General features: G+C 30.6%; 1 protein-coding gene across 11 annotated transcripts in view; it reads right to left on the reverse strand.

The window, feature by feature from the left end:
* LOC134707111 (fibroblast growth factor receptor-like 1) overlaps positions 1 to 17619 on the reverse strand; it is a 49973-nt gene extending 32354 nt beyond the window's left edge. Inside the window, exons 1-6 of one of the 11 annotated variants that reach the window (XM_063566635.1) lie at positions 17491 to 17619; positions 16663 to 16750; positions 13544 to 13633; positions 8892 to 8954; positions 8080 to 8153; positions 2314 to 2388 (exon numbers count right to left, since the gene is read on the reverse strand). The gene's annotated coding sequence lies outside the window, so the exon portion shown is untranslated. Of the gene's footprint in view, positions 1 to 2313; positions 2494 to 2632; positions 2766 to 6679; positions 6774 to 7505; positions 7618 to 8079; positions 8154 to 8891; positions 8955 to 9099; positions 9185 to 13543; positions 13634 to 16582; positions 16598 to 16662; positions 16751 to 17490 lie in introns of those variants that run through there. The other 10 variants (XM_063566630.1, XM_063566641.1, XM_063566631.1 and 7 more) reach the window with 10 other exon arrangements.
* Between the last annotated feature and the right edge of the window lie 1189 nt (positions 17620 to 18808).

The raw sequence follows: 18808 nt of genomic DNA on the forward strand, positions 1-18808 counted from the left end.
CACAAGCAGGGGCGGATCCAGGATTTGAAGTTAGGGGGGGCGCAATTGTTTTTATGTTCGCCAGGCGGAGTGAGGTGAAAAAATTTTGAGGTTTTTTTAGGTAAAATTATTGAAATAATCTTCTAAAGGGGGTGAAATGAAGATATTAAGTGATAGCAAGTGAGAATTAAATATAGACACAGAGATACAAATTGTTAAACTAACCTTTTGCTTGAAACAGTATTTCTATCTTTTATTACGGATAAGTTATAACAGAATCTCATGCACCTGCCGACTGTTTTCTTGACCGTGTCATGATGAAATAGTGAAAGTGAGTAAGAGATGTTTTGGAACTTCAATTATCAAACAAATTGATTATAAAAACCGCAAATACAATGTAACATTTTTTTTTACTTTAATTGCTAAAAACCTTATATATTTGTCATCAAACCATCTCCACTTTTGACACCTTCCTTTGAAATTATTTATAGAACTTTAATAAAGCGTAGGTCAGTTGATTAGTAATAAACTTGATTCTGTTAAACTGACTGTTTTATATACTTTGAATGTTAAAAAACATTGAATTGTCTCTTCTGATACTTAAATATGTTGAAGTCAACCCATGCTTTGCAAATTTTAGGGGGGGGGGGTGCACGCTCGCCACGCCCCCGCCTAAATCCGCCCCTGACAAGTCTGTAGTGGTTGTTCTTTTTGTTGTGTATACTTATAATTGTTTTTCATTCATTATTTTGTACATAAATTAAGTTTTCTCATTTGCATTGTTTTACATTTGTCAGTCGGAGCCTTTTATAGCCTTTTATAGCTAACTATGCAGTTTGGATTTTGCTCATTGTTGAAGGCCATACAGTGACCTATAGCTTTTAGTTTCTGAATCATTTGGTCTCTTGTTGAGAGTTGTCTCATTTGCAATCATATTACATCATATCTTCTTTTTTATATGTTAAACATATTTATATGTTACTTCCCTATCTTTGAGGAGTTACAGCAAATCTGTTGAAAAATATATTGCAGGATTTTTTTGTTTTGTTGAATTACATGCACAAATAAACAAGAAAATAGATAAATGAAAAGTCAACAAGGGCTCCACATAAGAATATAACGCTCAATTTGATGTATCTTTAGCATGTATAGAAGCAACTCAAATGAACCTTTTTTAAGGACAAAGGATGCCTACAGATAGACAGACAAACAGATTGATAGACTAAATGACAAGGTTACAATTAGGTAACTGGAACTTCCATACAGGGCTCTAAGACATAAATGCCGAGAAAAAGGAACCTCTGCCCTCCCCTTTATGGAGCAAAATATATGGTTAATGCAGACTTTTTACTCATCCCACTCCTAATGGTGACTAGTTTGGTGGCACCCCCTTTTCTAAATTCTGGATCACATAGCATTTTAACAGATAATGATCCCCTTAAAACGTGACAGTGTGTATTCATATAATATACTTTAGCTACATATGTGTCATGTATTCACCATAAACAGAAATTACTAGGAAACAGACAACAGTGAGATTTCATGGAGTCAGCTGCCATGGATGGCTACAATGTATAAACAGTGTCATTATTTGACACACTAAATCATTCTTAAACTGATAATTCTGACACTTATCAAATTTTATGTGACAAAATTCTACCTATTGTCCAACTAAAAAAAGACTGTTGTTAAGCCATTCACTTGTTTCTGAATGACCAATTCTACAATAGAGAGAAGTTTAAATGCCTTTAACCAGACCTGAGACTAACAGGGTAAATTTGTACAGTCATTATTATAGATTACCCTGACATGTGTTGATTATAAACAGACTTTAGGAAAGGACACTACAATCTAATTATCTAAAACATCATTAAAATCAACTAGCTAACGTTAACCAATAAGTCTTGTGTTACCATTTATAAACACATGCATTTATTTCAATTATCTAATTGTTATGTCATGACACGGAATAGATTACAGAGTCTTTTACTCTTTGTCCATGTTTTATAAACTTAAATAATTTCTGCCTTAATGTCTGCTGACCAGAAGTTAAAGTACAACATGTACAAAGTTTCAATCTGAACCACTAGATTCAGTATGCTAGTATTCTCAATAATGCCACTTAGAAACATACCTTAAATGGACATGCTAAAATTAATCTTGTGAATGTTCACATACTGACATAAGTTTTGATATTGTTTGAAAAATGAAAAATTTGTGTTTCTAAACTGAAATTAAATAAGCATTCCTTTATCCTACTGCTATTTGTTAAACTAAAACAATTCTTGTATAATCAGATAAAATTCTATTATTCTTAATAATATTAATACTTACTTAAGATCATGTAACTAGATTTCTTTTCTTCTTCTGTACCAAGAAAATGTTAATCCATTAACTGTTTATATCATCCTAGAAAATGAAGATTAATCCAGATGTTAAAATTCACACTTGAACCAATCAATCTCTTTCTCTTCTTTGTTAGAACATTGGTAGAATTAACTAATATAATATTTCCTGTAGTGAAAAAAAATCTTTTTCTACTCTTTGACAAAATAATGTGTAGTAACAGTTTTCCTTTACTATAAAGGGTGTATAAATATTTGTGTAAAAAATCAGCAAACAAATAATTGACCCTGGAAGAAACCAAACTAACTTGATTAATGAACTGTTTACCTAACTGTGGAAAAATACCCACAAATCTTTGTGTGTGTGCATCATTCCAAAATCTTTAGAGTGCAGTTGCCATGGAAACTGATTACCAAGGTACTCTACACACAATGATTGATGCTAACCTGCTGTGATTTTTGAAGTTTTATCAATTGTGATAATTTGCCTAATCCACTTGACCTGGCTTGACCTCTATTGATTATTATAGTAGATTTTTTTATCTCTTAATTTCTTAAAAATAATGAATTCATAAAACAAGAAAACCAATATCAATTCCAAATCAATATGATTTTCATTCATTTCAGTGACAAAAGATTCTTTTAAATTCACCCTTTTTTAATTTACATTATAGCTGCTTTTATTCATACTAAATGAAATGTATTTTCTTGCATGTATATGCCTTATTAATCAAATAAAACATTTATGAATAATGATGTCACACATAAATGGGTATGACCTTAGTTATCATTAAAAAAGAAAACCAACAAACCACAGGTTGGCCTTTTTCTTTTATTTCTCAGAAAAGATATATAGTGATTACATTTTGTGAAGTTTAGATACTTTTTTCTTGATTGATTACTTACTGTACAACAAATAACTGATTTCTAAAATTGAGGCATAAAATCAAAATATAATTTAATTTCTTGTAAAAAGATTTTTGTTTTTGATGTAAGCAGGTCTAACAGTGTGTAATATCATGGGTTCAACTCTTCCCTTTTTTTTTTAATTTGAACAGCTTTCTTTTATCTGACACACAACAATCCAGTTGTAACCATTGTCTCAGTGGAAAATTGAGATTTTTTGGGGAAATGTATTGTTTATTTGCTATAACTTTACACATATGACCACAAATGGTAATTATGGTCTGACCCTTTTTATCTATAAACATCTTTTCAGAATAAAAACAAGAGTGTGTCCATAGTATATACAGATGCCCCAATTTCACTATCATTTTCTATGTTCAGTGGACCATGAAATAGGAGCGGCAAAAATCTAATTTGGCATTAAAATTAGAAAGATCACATCATAAGGAACATGTGTACTAAGTTTCAAGTTGATAGGACTTCAACTTCATCAAAAACTACCTTGACCAAAAACTTTAACTTGAAGAGGGACAGACAGCTAGCCCATAGTCAGGAATTTCCAAGGGGGTAATTGGACTCACAAACTTGACTTTAACAGTCACAATTCTTTCAGAATGTTGACTTTAACAGTGCTTATTTGTTTTCAAGGGTTGTTCGTCCGAACCCACTGAAACCCTGGCTACAGGTATGCACGGACGGATGCACAGACCAGAAAACAAAAATATAGGAATTGGTCAGTGATTATAGACAATTACCAAAATATGGTCAAAAGTTTATATGTATACAAAAACATGCATAAAAAGATAGATTGTCAAAGATATGACCATGAAAAAAGAAGTAATTAATATTTCAGCAAGTTACTTGACCAAGATACCTAGTCTACCAACAAAGCCATTATTTGACACTGCAAATTATTTCTAAATTATTAATGACCCTTTTCAATTTGTTTTGAAAAAGTTTAACATGAATGTCTCTTTTGTGCTTCTTCGTTACATTTGTTGTTTTTATGGTGATATTAAGATGATAACACAATATTGACTGCTGTACCCCTATTTTTGACATTTTTACTCTTTGAGTATGCTTGTTTTGTTCATGCATCGTTGACAATGTAATGGAGTTAGAAGCGACTGTCATACAAGTGAGAGGTTTAGCTAGCTATAAAACCAGGTTCAATCCACCATTTTCTACATTAGAAAATGCCTGTACCAATTCAGGAATATGACAGTTGTTATCCATTCGTTTGATGTGTTTGGACTTTTGATTTTGCCTTTTGATTTTGGACTTTCCATTTTGAATTTTCCTCGAAGTTCAGTATTTTTGTGTTTTTACTTTTCTCTAATATCTTTCCCCCCTCTTCTCCAACTTTTGATTTCTTGACATTTACCTTACAGCTTATAAGTACATTTAGTTATAAGTAATAACATTCAGTGATATGCCCTAATAAGTAGTAGAAACCTAATAATAAAGTCTAGGAAACAGGCAATTACTGAACATATATACGTCAGTAAAAACATAGAAACCAAAGTATTTGCTATGTAAACCTAGAATTATTACTTCTAACAGACGGTATCCGGTTAATTTTTGTAGACTAGACATTAAATTACAAATTACAACACAACAATTTTTCATTTACAGCAATTTTTGGGTAAAAATTGGTTATTTTTGTTACTTGTCCTGTAACGTAATTGCCACAATTTTTTCTTGAAGCATCTTCCAAGAAATAAATTGGATATTTTCCTTACTTGTCTAACATAATCACTGAATGATATGTAAAGAAACAGACTAGAAATGTTCTTTCCAGTTTTATAACTCAATCAGTGATCCAGTGAAGCCAACAAAATGTCTTTCACCAGAATGGATCAAGTATTACTATTTCACAGGCAAATAACAAGTGTTTTGGGAAACTCATTGAAAATAAATCGAACTTGATGAAGCAGAAAAATGCTGACTGCCTTTATCCTCTTATAAATGCAAAATGTCATTTTATTTTAGTAAAATATAACTACAGCATTTAAAAAGCCTTAAAATTCAAAAAAATGTTAATGTAGAAGCTATAAAAATGTATTTGTGAGGAGTTTCAAAATTATCATTCACAATATAAAGAATACTGGTTAATACAAGCATGGGTATCTTTTGGTTGATACCTTATTGTATAATGCTTGAACGTTTCTAGATGGGTATTAGAATTTTGATGTAAAATAAGAGTCAATATAATAATTCGATGCTCAGAGTCATTCTTTTTATTATTTTCTACACTGAATTAATAATGTTTGATAAAATATTTTCTAGTATACTAATGTTACGTTTCATGCAATTTTAGGTCCTGAATATGAACACTCCATGAACATACAATTACTCCTTAAATTCAATTGCATAATTCTAATTTCTATGGTCTAGAACTAATAAATGGTCTTAATTTGCCTTGGCAAACTTCAAACACTCCATACATGTATAAATTATATATCTACTGGTATATGATCATATGATACCTAAAGACAATATGTTTTGCTATTAACTGTGGTGTTGAAATTACTTAAACTATTTATAGTCACTTTCTTCCTGGTAACAGTGGTGTCTAAAACTTGTAAACTTGTATAAAACCTTAAATATGGTACTTGATTATTTATTTGAAACTGAACACACCACTTTGACTTAAAAGGAATTTGTTGATATTGCAAACAAACACCACACAGTATTGTATAACATTTTCATATGAAGCTTGATACCAAATTTCAGGAAGTTCGGATTCAAAATGAGGTAAAAGTTCATACAGGCCATTAAAACATGTATCGGAGGGGGATTTAGGGGGTGGCCCAGGCCCCCACCTTTTCTGAGTGGAAAATTTGGTTGATTATATAGAGAATCGCTGAAGAATGACCCGAGTGGGCCCCCTCTTAGGCATTCAGTGGGTCCCCACTTATGAAAATTTCTGGATCAACCACTGTGTATGTGCAAAAAAAAATGGTATTTGATTTTGATGAGTGATGAAAATGAAATGCAATCCTATGATATAGCAGGGTCATGTAAAGCTTGTTACCAACCAAAGGAATCTCTGACTTGTAGGTCCTAACATGGCAAATTTTGATGGACTGGTAAGCAGTACGACAGACCGTGGAAGTATTATATATAATATGGACAGACAAAGGAAAACCAGTATACCTCTCCTTGAATACCCTCTCCTTTTGTGTGGGGAATTATTACAATCCCTCATAAATTGAGATTAAATTTACCGGTAGTGTATGAAATCATTTGCACAATTTCTATAAGGAGGAAATGTATTATTTCGGGTCAAATAGTTTACATCAAGCCATAAATTAGAGTCAGGGTGGATTCAAATATCTTTAAATTATGCAGATGTTAAAAATATTTTCTCTTCAATGAAATAATCATGCATGTTGCAAGGAATTTGTACTGGTACCATTGTCTCATCAATTATGCATTATCATTACCTCTACTTTGCCAATATTCTGACAGAATCTGCAATTTATAAGGAAAACATTATCTCCTTAACTGACCAAAGGAAAGATGACCATCCTATCTTGTTTATAAATGACATAGCTCTGTATATAATAAGATAAATCAGTATAAGAGATTAAAGATTTCCTTAATCATTACTTGTCCCAATTTCCCACTTATTTTGACACTTTTAAAGCTTGTTAACCCTCCCAGCTGGATACATTACCTGACAGGGGTCCTAGGTCAATTATCTTACACAGGTGAATAGAAATGAACAGGTAAAAAGTCAAATTTGAGTGAAGTGATTGGCAGTGTATTACAAAAATCACACTCAATATGTCAAGAAATTTCACCTGTTTTGACAAACACTATACATTATAACAATTGCCAAGTTAAAGTGTTAGGTTATCTTGAATTTCAGATTTCAGCTGTCAAATTTTACTACAACTTTGAATAAGCAAGATTTTTTTCCATATTAATTTAAACAAAATTATCAATTGTATAATACTTAAGAATCACGTTTCCTCGGTTTTGCAATTTGTATTACCTGCCACTATATATTACTACTTTTAAATCAGATAATTAATTTGGTTTTTTTAAAGTTCCTTTAATTATAATTCACAACTTTTTTAATAGAAAGACATATATATATGTACTTAAAAACAGTAGTGAACATGTGACGAAATAGCCATTTAAATTTTCCAGGAATATTGTCATGTAATCTTTTTAAAGAAAGTTATTAATCCCCTTTAAAACAAGAGTCAATTTGTATTTCTATTAATCTATTGGTTAAAGTTTGTCTTTATCTTTTCCACTGACCTTAGTATCTTCCCTTACATTAAAATCCACAAAACAAAAGGATATATTCAGTTAGCACACACTCCATTGAGGTACAAATGACCACTTTGGGGTCTACTAACCCTCTGCAGCATTCAAAACATTCATGTTATCATTTAGTTAGCTACGATAATATATCACCATCATTAGATTAATTAGAACAATATGTCTTGCCATTGTCACTGACACCCTGACCAAAAGGCTTGTTTAATATATCATTTGTAAATAGTACATGTACTTTCTATAAAACATGACAAACATTTTCTTTCTTTGGTCAGATATTCCAATCCTATAAAAGGATTATTATAATAAAATAAAGTTAACAAAAGTGAAAAGGCTGGTATCCCTCCAACCCATCCTCAGCCCAGGTTATTACCAGGAGGGAGGGTTTTCCTCTCCTGAATATGTATATAAGTTATATCAAGGATTTGCTTATAGCTCAATGCATCTCTTTATTATAAATAAAACCTCATAGTAAACAACTAATTTATATGTTAAAATGATATTTATGATAATAAAAATATTAAATTTTGCAATGCAAAAAAACCCGAATTACCTTTTCTAAGTATAAAGCTGTCTTCCAAACTTTAACACATGCTATCAGTCCAATGTGATCTCAGAATCCTGATCCTAAAAATAAATACAAGTATTTCCTGAGTCCATATTTTAGCGTATTCCCTAGGGGCAGATTAACCTCACAAAGATAATTAGCTATTAATTCATAACTCTTGGGTTAACAGTGTGATAACATTCCTTTGATATATCTTGTTAAACAACTTTATAACATATTAATTACCAGTTTTATCTTACACTTAATTGTTTATTTGAAACTGATAAGACATGACCTAAGAAATGACTAAATAAGGTTTATTTAAAAAAAATAAAAAATATTAAAAATCTTATTCGATCCAGCCCATTTGGTCTAGAATATGATAAAATTATTAATAGGAAATTATTTAACAAATTTATACTATCAAAGCATATACTCCATTTAATTACTCAATACTGAAAACATTTCAAAGACGAAAATGAATTGAAATATCCTTCAAATTTGTTAAAATCATAAATTTTAAACTTTGATCAAAAGTATTTTAAAAAAGAAAGTTTCATTAAAAGATCACTTTAAAAAAAAAATAGAAATCAACATCAATTTTCCACCTTTAAAGCAAATTAAGAATGTCCAATGTTTCATAATTTACAACAGACACTCTTCAAAGGGTAAGGAGAGATTTTATTGCACCAACTTTCAATTTAAAGTTTAAGTACAATGTATCCATAAATATGTAATTTATAAAATACAACTACTTTTGCCTCATATTGTGAGAATAACGCTATAAAAATGCTGAAACTTTTCAATATTTATTATACCTCTCTAACTGTTTTCTATTTCCAAAATTGCAACAGAAGTTTACCAGTAAAGTATCCTTTGTTCTCAAATTACCAAAGTTTTAGAAATTCAATAAATTCACAAGTTCAAATATTTTCAGGTTAACATATTTTGGTCATTTTTAAAATCAAACATGCATCAATACTTCAAATTCTTTAAATTGTATTTTAAATCATAAATTCTTTTTACCTTAAAAGTAATCTACATCTAAAATCACCTTATACAATACACCATGTGTGGTCCTATTAATCCAATACCCACATAAGTTTCTTATCACAACACCACCCCTTTATCTCATATCGATTATTAATCAGGGAAAAGCTTAATGTTAGAGTTTCCTATGTCTTAACATAGATCAATAGCCAACAGTTTCTACAAACCCATCTCGGCTGTCAGTCTTAATTCTACGGGATCAAAAATCTATCTGACAGTGAAATTGACGTCCATTATTGGACAGTAAATTTCCGTTGATGTTAGTTATTAAAAGTTATAATTATCCTGTCTAATTATCTTTTACTGTCGTAGTTTATTGGGAGAAAAACAAACCCTGGTGGAACAAAAACTGTTAGCGAGCAATGTCAATATAAAGATTGGCAATTCATGCAAGATTGTCTTAATATGGCTAATGTGATTTCTTAATAAGAAAACAGATAATAATATTAAATATGTCGTCTCCCCATCAAAACAAACTTTTCAAAAAAATAAAACACTTAAAAAAACAAGTACAAGATAGTGTTGTTTAATGTGAATTTTAATCTAAAATTGTGTAAATATAAGAATGTTTGTATTATTTTAAAATATGTGTTTTTAACAATTACTTTTTTTTCTTTTGTCACATATGAGACTTGTTCTTTGTCTGAATTGTTTTTAATTTTGTTCCTCTTGTTTCCCATTCAAAATTAAAAGTTGTAAAAAGGAATTTAAACCATGCCCTATGTATATTTTTGTTTCTGTCCATGTATAGGAACTTTTACTGTGATTGACTTAAGTTGTATCATGATTTTTGTAAACAAAGAATTGGTGTTGAAGGCAGATCTTGGATAATCTCTGTTTAATTTTATGCAACTTGCTTTGACACATTGTATTTATACACCTCACTATTGTTGATTACAGTTGACATTAGACTTGACACATTGTAGACACCTGTGTATGGTTAATGACAGTTGACATTAGAATTGACACATTGTTTAGAATCCTGCCTTTTTTTTTTTATTATGGTTGACATTAGACTTGACACATTATAGACACCTGTCTATTGTTGATTATGGTTGACATTATACTTGACACATTGTAGACACCTGTCTATTGTTGATTACAATTGACATTAGACTTGACAGATTGTATAGACACCTGTCTATTGTTGATAACAGTTGACATCAGACTTGACACATTGTGTAGACACCTGTATATTCTTGATTACGATCGATTATAGACTTGACACATTATAGACACCTGTCTTTTGTTGATGACAGTTGATATTAGACTTGACACATTAAAGACACCTGTCTATTGTTGATGACGGTTAACATAAGACTTGACACAATTCATAGACACCTGTCTATTGTTGATGACGATTAACATAAGACTTGACACATTTCATTGACACCTGTCTATTATTGATGACGGTTGACATAAGAGTTGACACATTGAATAAACACCTGTCTATTGTTGATGAAGATTGACATTAAACTTGACATATTTAATAGACACCTACATGTATCTATTGTTGATAATGGTTGACATTAGACTTTGACACATTTAATAGACACCTACATGTATCTATTGTTGATAATGGTTGACATTAGACTTGACACATTTAATAGACACCTACATATATATATTGTTGATGACGGTTGACATTAGACTTGACACATTTAATAGACACCTACATGTATCTATTATTGATGACCATTGACATAAGACTTGACACATTTAATATACACCTACATGTATCTATTGTTGATGACGGTTGACATTAGACTTGACACATTTAATATACACCTACATGTATCTATTATTGATGACCATTGACATTAGACTTGACACATTAAATAGACACCTACATGTATCTATTGTTGATGACAGTTGTCATTAGACTTGACACATTTCATTGACACCTGTCTATTGTTGATGATGGTTGACATTAGACTTGACACATATAATAGACACCTACATGTATCTTTTATTAATGACTATATTCACCTCTAGTTGTCTTTTTGATGTTTTAAGCTGGGTGTCTGTTTCGTTGATTTATTCCCCTACATCTACTGAAATTCTTCTTTTTTTTGGCCAGAAAAAAATAGTTTTTTATAATATCCTATGATGAAGTTTTAGTGAATAATTTCAAACCTAAAAAGGTCTTTACATATGCTTTATTACATTGTATTGATAGGAAAATAAAGTACATTTCCATTAAAAAAAATATCCTCCCAAATTATCCATAAATAGATTTAACACATTTCTTTGTATCCCAAGGGTAAAAATAGAAATTTGCAGGGAAGGTAATATACCATGTAATATATTAGTTTGAGAAGCTTTAAGAGAAAATTGAATGTAATCATATAAGGTAACAGTTGTTAACAAAATTGCTGATGTTATTTTGTTAAGTTGTTGGGAAATATTGATTGTAGGCCTACTGTAATGAAGGCAAATTACAATATTAATTGTGTGTCCCTGCAGATGACAATACATTCCCATTTACTGTAAGTCGTCTTATAAAATCGCTGTTAGGTGAACTCAGAAAACACTATATGTTTACCATTACAAGATGTAGGAAATAACGTGGGATAAAACTGGCAATCACCTGCTACTTACTCTAAGTTTAGAATTAGGAATCAATATTCTTAATAAATTTTATAGTGCTAACCTAAGAGTACCAATTAAGCCTTTCACTTTCACACTGTTATATTTATCTGTCTTGCCAATGATGGAAGTCTAGAATGTAGATAGTTAGATACCTTTTTTAAATACTAATGTCTTCTTGAAATACAACAAATTGCTAATTTTCAACTTCATCAAAGGGGAATAACTCTGTTAAGGTAAACAATATACATCAGAAAAATTCAAGCTAGATCAGTGTTAAAAGAAGTGTCACAACACTTACAAATTTCTTATCATTAAACCAATTTAGGGATGTATAAAGATATATGCCCTTGTTTCTTTTCAGCAGAGGCTTATAAAATCATAATACCACTTTAGTAAAACAGGGGGGGGAAGGGGGGGAGACTTTTCTTCCCACTTATTCATGAAACCAGGTCTATTGGAATAATATGATGAAATAAACAAGAACTTCAGCTCATTGAAAAATATATCACCCATGTATTTTTCTTTTTTAAAGCATTTGTATATTATCAGCTTGTTATTAAATTTGAAGTATCTTTTTCCTTGCATTCTCTTAAATGAAAGGAGAAAGTGCATGTCCATGGAACACAGATGATGCCCTAGCTGGCATATAAAATATAAGAATCATAACTTGAGAACATAGTATTTAGTAGAGGCAAACAGACCTAAACTTTCAGGTTGCAGAGATATTAGATATTCCTTGAGGGTGAAGCTCCTTATGTCTACTTTTTCCCATTTAAAGTCCCAGTTAAATTATTTCATTTGTATGAATTCTTTCAGAAAATAATTTGAAGCATTATGTATTTGTTGTATCTCTTATTGCTGGCAAAACTGACCATTAGAACCACTTTTAACTGATAAAAAAAATCTCCTAGTTTGAACTTGGAGATTTGTAAGCCCCTTAAAATATTCAGATAGTGAAGGATAATCTACCCAGTTTTTGTTTGGGTTCATGTTGCTTAGTCTTTAGTTTACTATGGTGTGTCTAGTGTATTTTTATTTGTCTGTTTGTCTGTTTCATTTTTAGCCAGAGCAATGTCAGTTTATTTTCAATATATGAATTTGAATTTCCTCTTGGTATCTTTTGCCCCTCTTCTAAAAATATTTGTTGATGAGATTCTGATATCTTGACTCGGTTTCAAGCATGCCAAGGTTTTACTTAATATATTAGATTGAGATAGATTCCTTATATTTTGCTTCATGTATCACTAATTATCTATTAGCAGATTCAGATTATAAATAGATCGGCTCAGGTATTTAATATACTAAACTTGTAAGGTTAGAATAGCTAGTTCCTTTAATACTTTAATTAACCAATTAACTTGATCCATCTTAAGTTAATGGATGTAGATGCTGTATATTTTATTGAATATTTACACTTTGTAATCAAATACTGTGTATTTGCTTATGAAAAAGAGTAAGGTATTTTGATATACATTTTAAGTAAGTTTAATTACATAAAACTTTATTTTGATCTATCAAATTGATGAAAGACTGAACATTTAGCAACGATAGTTATACATTGTATATATAATATCTACACACTTACATGCTACTGTAAATTCAGAAATTATTGCAAGCATTAATTATTGCGATTTTGTCATTTGAGACTCAATAATAATGGGATTTTATTTTTTTGCGACATTGAGAAAATCCTGTTGAATTTGAATAATTCAAAATTCAAAATGCAAGTTAAATTTTTACAATTATAACCCTGTCACATTTTTCGCTATAATGAAAATATTGCAATAATTTCTGAATTTACAGTATTATATGAATGTATAATACTTACTTTACAATGGTTTCATCTAGATCCAGCAGTGTGTCAAAACACCCCGTTTGACAATAACCTTTGTTATATACACCTCACAGACCTTTACACCTAAAATTCATTCACGATATCAATTACTATTATTATAACAGTAGCTACATTCTTTGTGTGTATAAGTCACAGAAACTTCATTCAGTTTGACAGGGTCACGGTAAATTTCATTTCAATGTTCAATTTTCTACAACTGTGTTTTTTAAAGTTGCTATTGTACTTGCGTATTTCTGTTATTTCTGTTAGGTCCTGATGTGTCTTTGTTGTTTATGACTTTATCATCAATATTTCTTATAGATCAAAACACAATGGCATATGGTCACTAGTGGAGAATTGTCTCGACATTGGCAGGAATCATACCTAACCTTCTTTTTATATACTGTGAATTTATTTATTTTCTTGAGTATCAATATTTGAGGATTGAGCAGAACTTGCATTTTTGTGGTTACTGGGGGTATTTGATTTCTTGGTTTTGCCAATCTCTGCATACAAAGCCTTTAGAAAATTTGTAATTCGTTGGTTCATCTGTACCCACAAAACCCACGAAAATTGGTATCTAAAGAATAATGAAACCACAGTATACTGAATACTGTGGAGACAGACAACAGACAGTACATACACACTCAGTTAGGGTTACCAATTTTAAACTTTACAACTATTAATGCATAAAACATCCATGTGTTACGTAAACAGAAAGAAAATAAATGACCCATCTTAATATGTGATGCAAGTTAAAGAAAAAGCCTTGGTGCCAATTATCAAAAAGATATCTTTTGAGTCTGCTGAGGAAAATATAAAATAGACACTTTTATTTATACATGCATCATAGTTTCATATATATGTATCAGTGTTGCACATTACAGAAGGCTATACATTGACCTATAGTTGTTGACTTCAATGTCATTTGGTCTCTGGTAGAGAATTGTCTTATTGGCGGTACCACGATTTCCCGAGAACTACGAGAACAACATAATATCCCGAAAACAAGATTATGTATCCCGAGAACAAGATTTTTAATTGTGTTATAGGTGTTTTTATTGTGTTTTTACTACTTTTTACAATAATAAAGAATACTAATAAGAGATAATACTCGTTTTTATTCAATAAAAATGCAATTTTAGGTCAAAAATTCGATTTCTATGTCTTGTATGCAAAATCCTTGTTGAACACAATATGGCGGACATTCTTAAGGTAGACAACTTAAGAAAATCAAAGTATTAGAAGATCTTAGAAGAACTGACAGAAAAGAAAAGTATCAAATGTACTGAAAGAATAGATTTTATTAAAAAAAATGTTAAAAATTCATATAAAAACTGACAAAATATAACGTCCGCCATATTGTTTTAAGGAATAAGGAATTTGCCTCATACAAATCTATTTTCTGAAGATTGCGTGTACTTTTATTAATTATGAACGCCATAAACCTTAATCATTGTATGCTGTTACACTTATTTAAGCAAAAAACACATATAACACCATAAAAAATCGTGTTCTCGGGATATATAATCTTGTTTTCGGGATATTATGTTGTTCTCGTAGTTCTCGGGAAATCGTGGTACCCTCTTATTGGCAATCATACCACATCTTCTTATTATTATACATGTATGCTGCAAACAAGAAGGCAGGTCTGGAAATGTGTTCCATGTGATATGGCTAATTAAAATAAAGTATGGTAAAAATATCAAGAAGCTCTTATATATAGTCCATGAGGAAATGGAGTAGAACTGTGTTAAAGATTGAAGGATGGACAGAGTATGCAAGTTCCCAACATTATTGATTTTTTTCAAACCCAAAATGATTTTTGATTATACAAAGCTTTTAAAAATGAATAACATATTTTTCCTAAAAAAAAAAATTGTGAAAAAGGTTCACAAATAGTGTTTTCTGAAAATTTGTTGAAATGGGAGATAACTCCAAAATATTTCATAAAATATTTACATGCTTTTAAATTACTCTCGTCTTTATAAAAATTATAAAAAAAAGAGTCAATGATCTGAATAACAAGATAATGTGGGATGTTCAGTGTAGATTAGTGGTAGATAAACCTGCCACTTTTAATAAGAAAGTATTAATAGTTATTTTACAATCAATTGCATATCAAAAAACACTCTTTTTTATATATCATTTTCAATCAACTCTTAATTAGTCTGGTATAACTAAAAAAACATAATACAAATTCAAGAAGCTAATTTATCTGTATCCTGCATGCAGTTTATTTGACAGAATATTAATATGTTCATATCATGTATGTGATCAATAACAACCTGTTGGACTTCAAATAATGATTTTTTTGGGATATTTTTGACAGAAGCCAGTTCCACCTGAAGTAAGTTCCCAATTTGTTTAAATATTTTCAGTAATATATTACAGAGCATAAAACTAACAGAAAGGGAGATAATTCAACAGTAAACTAAGTATAAAGGTTGCAGTCTTGTAATTGACTGCTACATAGGCTTACATGCGCTGATCTGATCAAAATGCTACATAGAAAAAAAAAGTCATGTTTAATCATGTACTAATGTGATATTGTGATTTAATCGAAAAAAAATTGGGGTCAAGCCACGAAGAGTAAAAAGTTATGTAACTCTGAAGTCAAAACAATTTTTTCTACTTTCTGTTTGCTGTTTTTACTAGGAAAAAAATCAGAAAAAATGGACTATTTTGTTTCCCTCCATGTTTTGACATGCACTGGAACCTGGAGTTGTAATACAAGACTGGTACCTATAACAGACTGCAGGTATACTTTAGTTACATATATAATCAGGAACAATATATTCTTAGTGCTGGACAATATTTTATTCTTAGCATACATACATAGGAACAATATATAAATCATAGCGCCAGACACCATTAAAAGAAAAATTGGATGTTTATTTGAAAAGGAGAACTTTTCATTTAATTCTTTCAAGAAACCATGCAATGCTCTTTGATTATGTTATATAATTATGTTTATAGACTTTATATTTTGTTAATATCTTTGCACTGATCACAAGTACATTGGAAACACACCTGTTCGTCTGTATCTTTGAAGGACTTATTAATTTTGACTTCTCATTAGTACGTTTTGTAAGTGTTAAATTCACATTTACCCAAGAAAGTCCATGCAAGACTTGTGGTCTTGTGGTCATTGGACAAAAATCACAGGAAATAGTCTTCTTCTTTCAGTTGCTAGAGATCCTTCAATTATAAAAAATTCTGTAATTTACAAGATTATCAGAAAAAAGGAAACAAAATCACAAATTAAAATCATATACATCCCTTTACCACCCTCTGTCAAGCAGGCTGCTCTTCTCTGAACTATTTCAATTTGTGAAATTTGCTGTTTTTGATGTAGATCCCAAATGGTTGTCAGAGTAGTAATCTAATTTTTACCAAACAGGAGAATTAAATACATGAACTTTTAAACTTAATAGGTGAAGCTATTTTAAGGCCAAGACTGGCAAGAGACTGATTTGCTTTTGATGTCATCTTATGATCAATATGTTTGTTCCATTTTAAGTAACACGTGTGATTGAAAAGTTAGGCAGGCTATTGTCTAGACATCTTTTTTAGAGAGTGATTGTGTAATTAAAGTGTAAGTGAAGGCTAAAGGATTTCGGATTTGTGTTACACTGAAAATGTTGCATTTATCCAGAGACATATAATACGTATTATATGTCTCTGATTTATCAGAGGGACAATGCACAAGTTAGTCCTGTTCCCCTCTGCCAGACTATAAATTATAAGTGTCATCTGGTTTTTTTTGTTTTGGTATAAATAATGACGTCATCTGCAAACAGTCGTATTCTGCCAAATTATTTATAGATATCAAGAATGATAATGGATCATAATGGACCAAGACAAAAGTCACACACATTAATTGTTTAACTGTTAATTCGAGAGAAGCTCTACTGAACTTTGGTATATTTTTAAATTACCCCTTATTGATAGGATTTCAAACTCCTGTGCTTGTATACCCAGAAACCTTGCCATATAAACCATAAATCATCATGTCACGATGTGCATGTGGATCTTCGGGTCTCACCTAAAACAATTACCCGCCTTTTCCGGCGTAATTGTTGAATATTTAACACGAGTTACTGCCCTTACAGTGCTTTTCTGATTTTGGAAGTTGAACAGAGACTTTGGCTACAACGTTCAATATAAGTTAACCTTTCCGATCCTGGATTCACCAATTTTCAATTATTATTTTCACACAACTATCTTAATAATTATTTCTTTAGTTAAGTAAAATGGCCATATTAAAGTTTTTTAAGTCTAGTTAAACCAAGGATTTGTATAGTTAGTCTACTATACAAATCCTTGGTTAAACATATACTTATCATGGCTTACTACTTAAACGAGACGGGAATTCTCATAGTTATAGTGGGTGTAGTAGTCTCAGGTTCGATGTTTTTAAACGGGTTTAAATAGTGGCATGTGGGTTACGTCCACTATTTGTCTGTATTATGGGGAACGTCTTAGTTATTATGCCAGTCTCTGTTATTTTACATACATGTAGTTATCCGATTTAACTAAAATATATATATCACGAATACCAGCTATAATTTGAATGAATCCTTTGAAATAACCGTTCTGTTTTGTAAAATGGCAAACGTTTTAGTTCAGAGGTTTTTTTTTTCAGTGAAAAAGAAAAACAAACACATACACACATCATGTACAACTGGGAAACAAACATATGTTTTTTTTAGTTTTGATCGAAGAGTATTTGGAAACTAAAAAAAAATATCATTTTCAGTTTAAGTCATTTATATATAATTCAACTATAATATGTCTCTGACAACGGTCATAACAAAATGTAAAACAATTTAATTTAGAAAACAACGGTCTGGTCATATTTAGCGTACTGAAATGGCCTTGCAAATTGTTCAACATTTTACATAGCATGAAATATCGTTCTCATATGAAAGAAGGTCTTGAAAGCTAAATACTAAGAACACTTCAGGGGCAAAACTATTGAATTGAACGATCATCAGAACAGCCAAATCCTCATGAGGTCAACCCTTAAAGTAGCTTGTACTTGAGTCATATAAAAGGTTAATAAAAGGTTTTTATCTTGTGAAAAAATCTTACATTAAGGGGATTTCTGAATTTTAAGGTACGTCTCAATCATTAAAGGTTGCTACATTAACGTTTCAGTACAATGACATTTCACCTGTTGTTACAGTCCATACCCCCGGAGGAAAGGTAGTCCGAAACACCTTATGGAATGATAAAATCAAACACTTAACGACA

This window comes from Mytilus trossulus, chromosome 2 (assembly GCF_036588685.1).
Source record: "Mytilus trossulus isolate FHL-02 chromosome 2, PNRI_Mtr1.1.1.hap1, whole genome shotgun sequence".
Lineage (NCBI taxonomy): Eukaryota > Metazoa > Mollusca > Bivalvia > Mytilida > Mytilidae > Mytilus > Mytilus trossulus.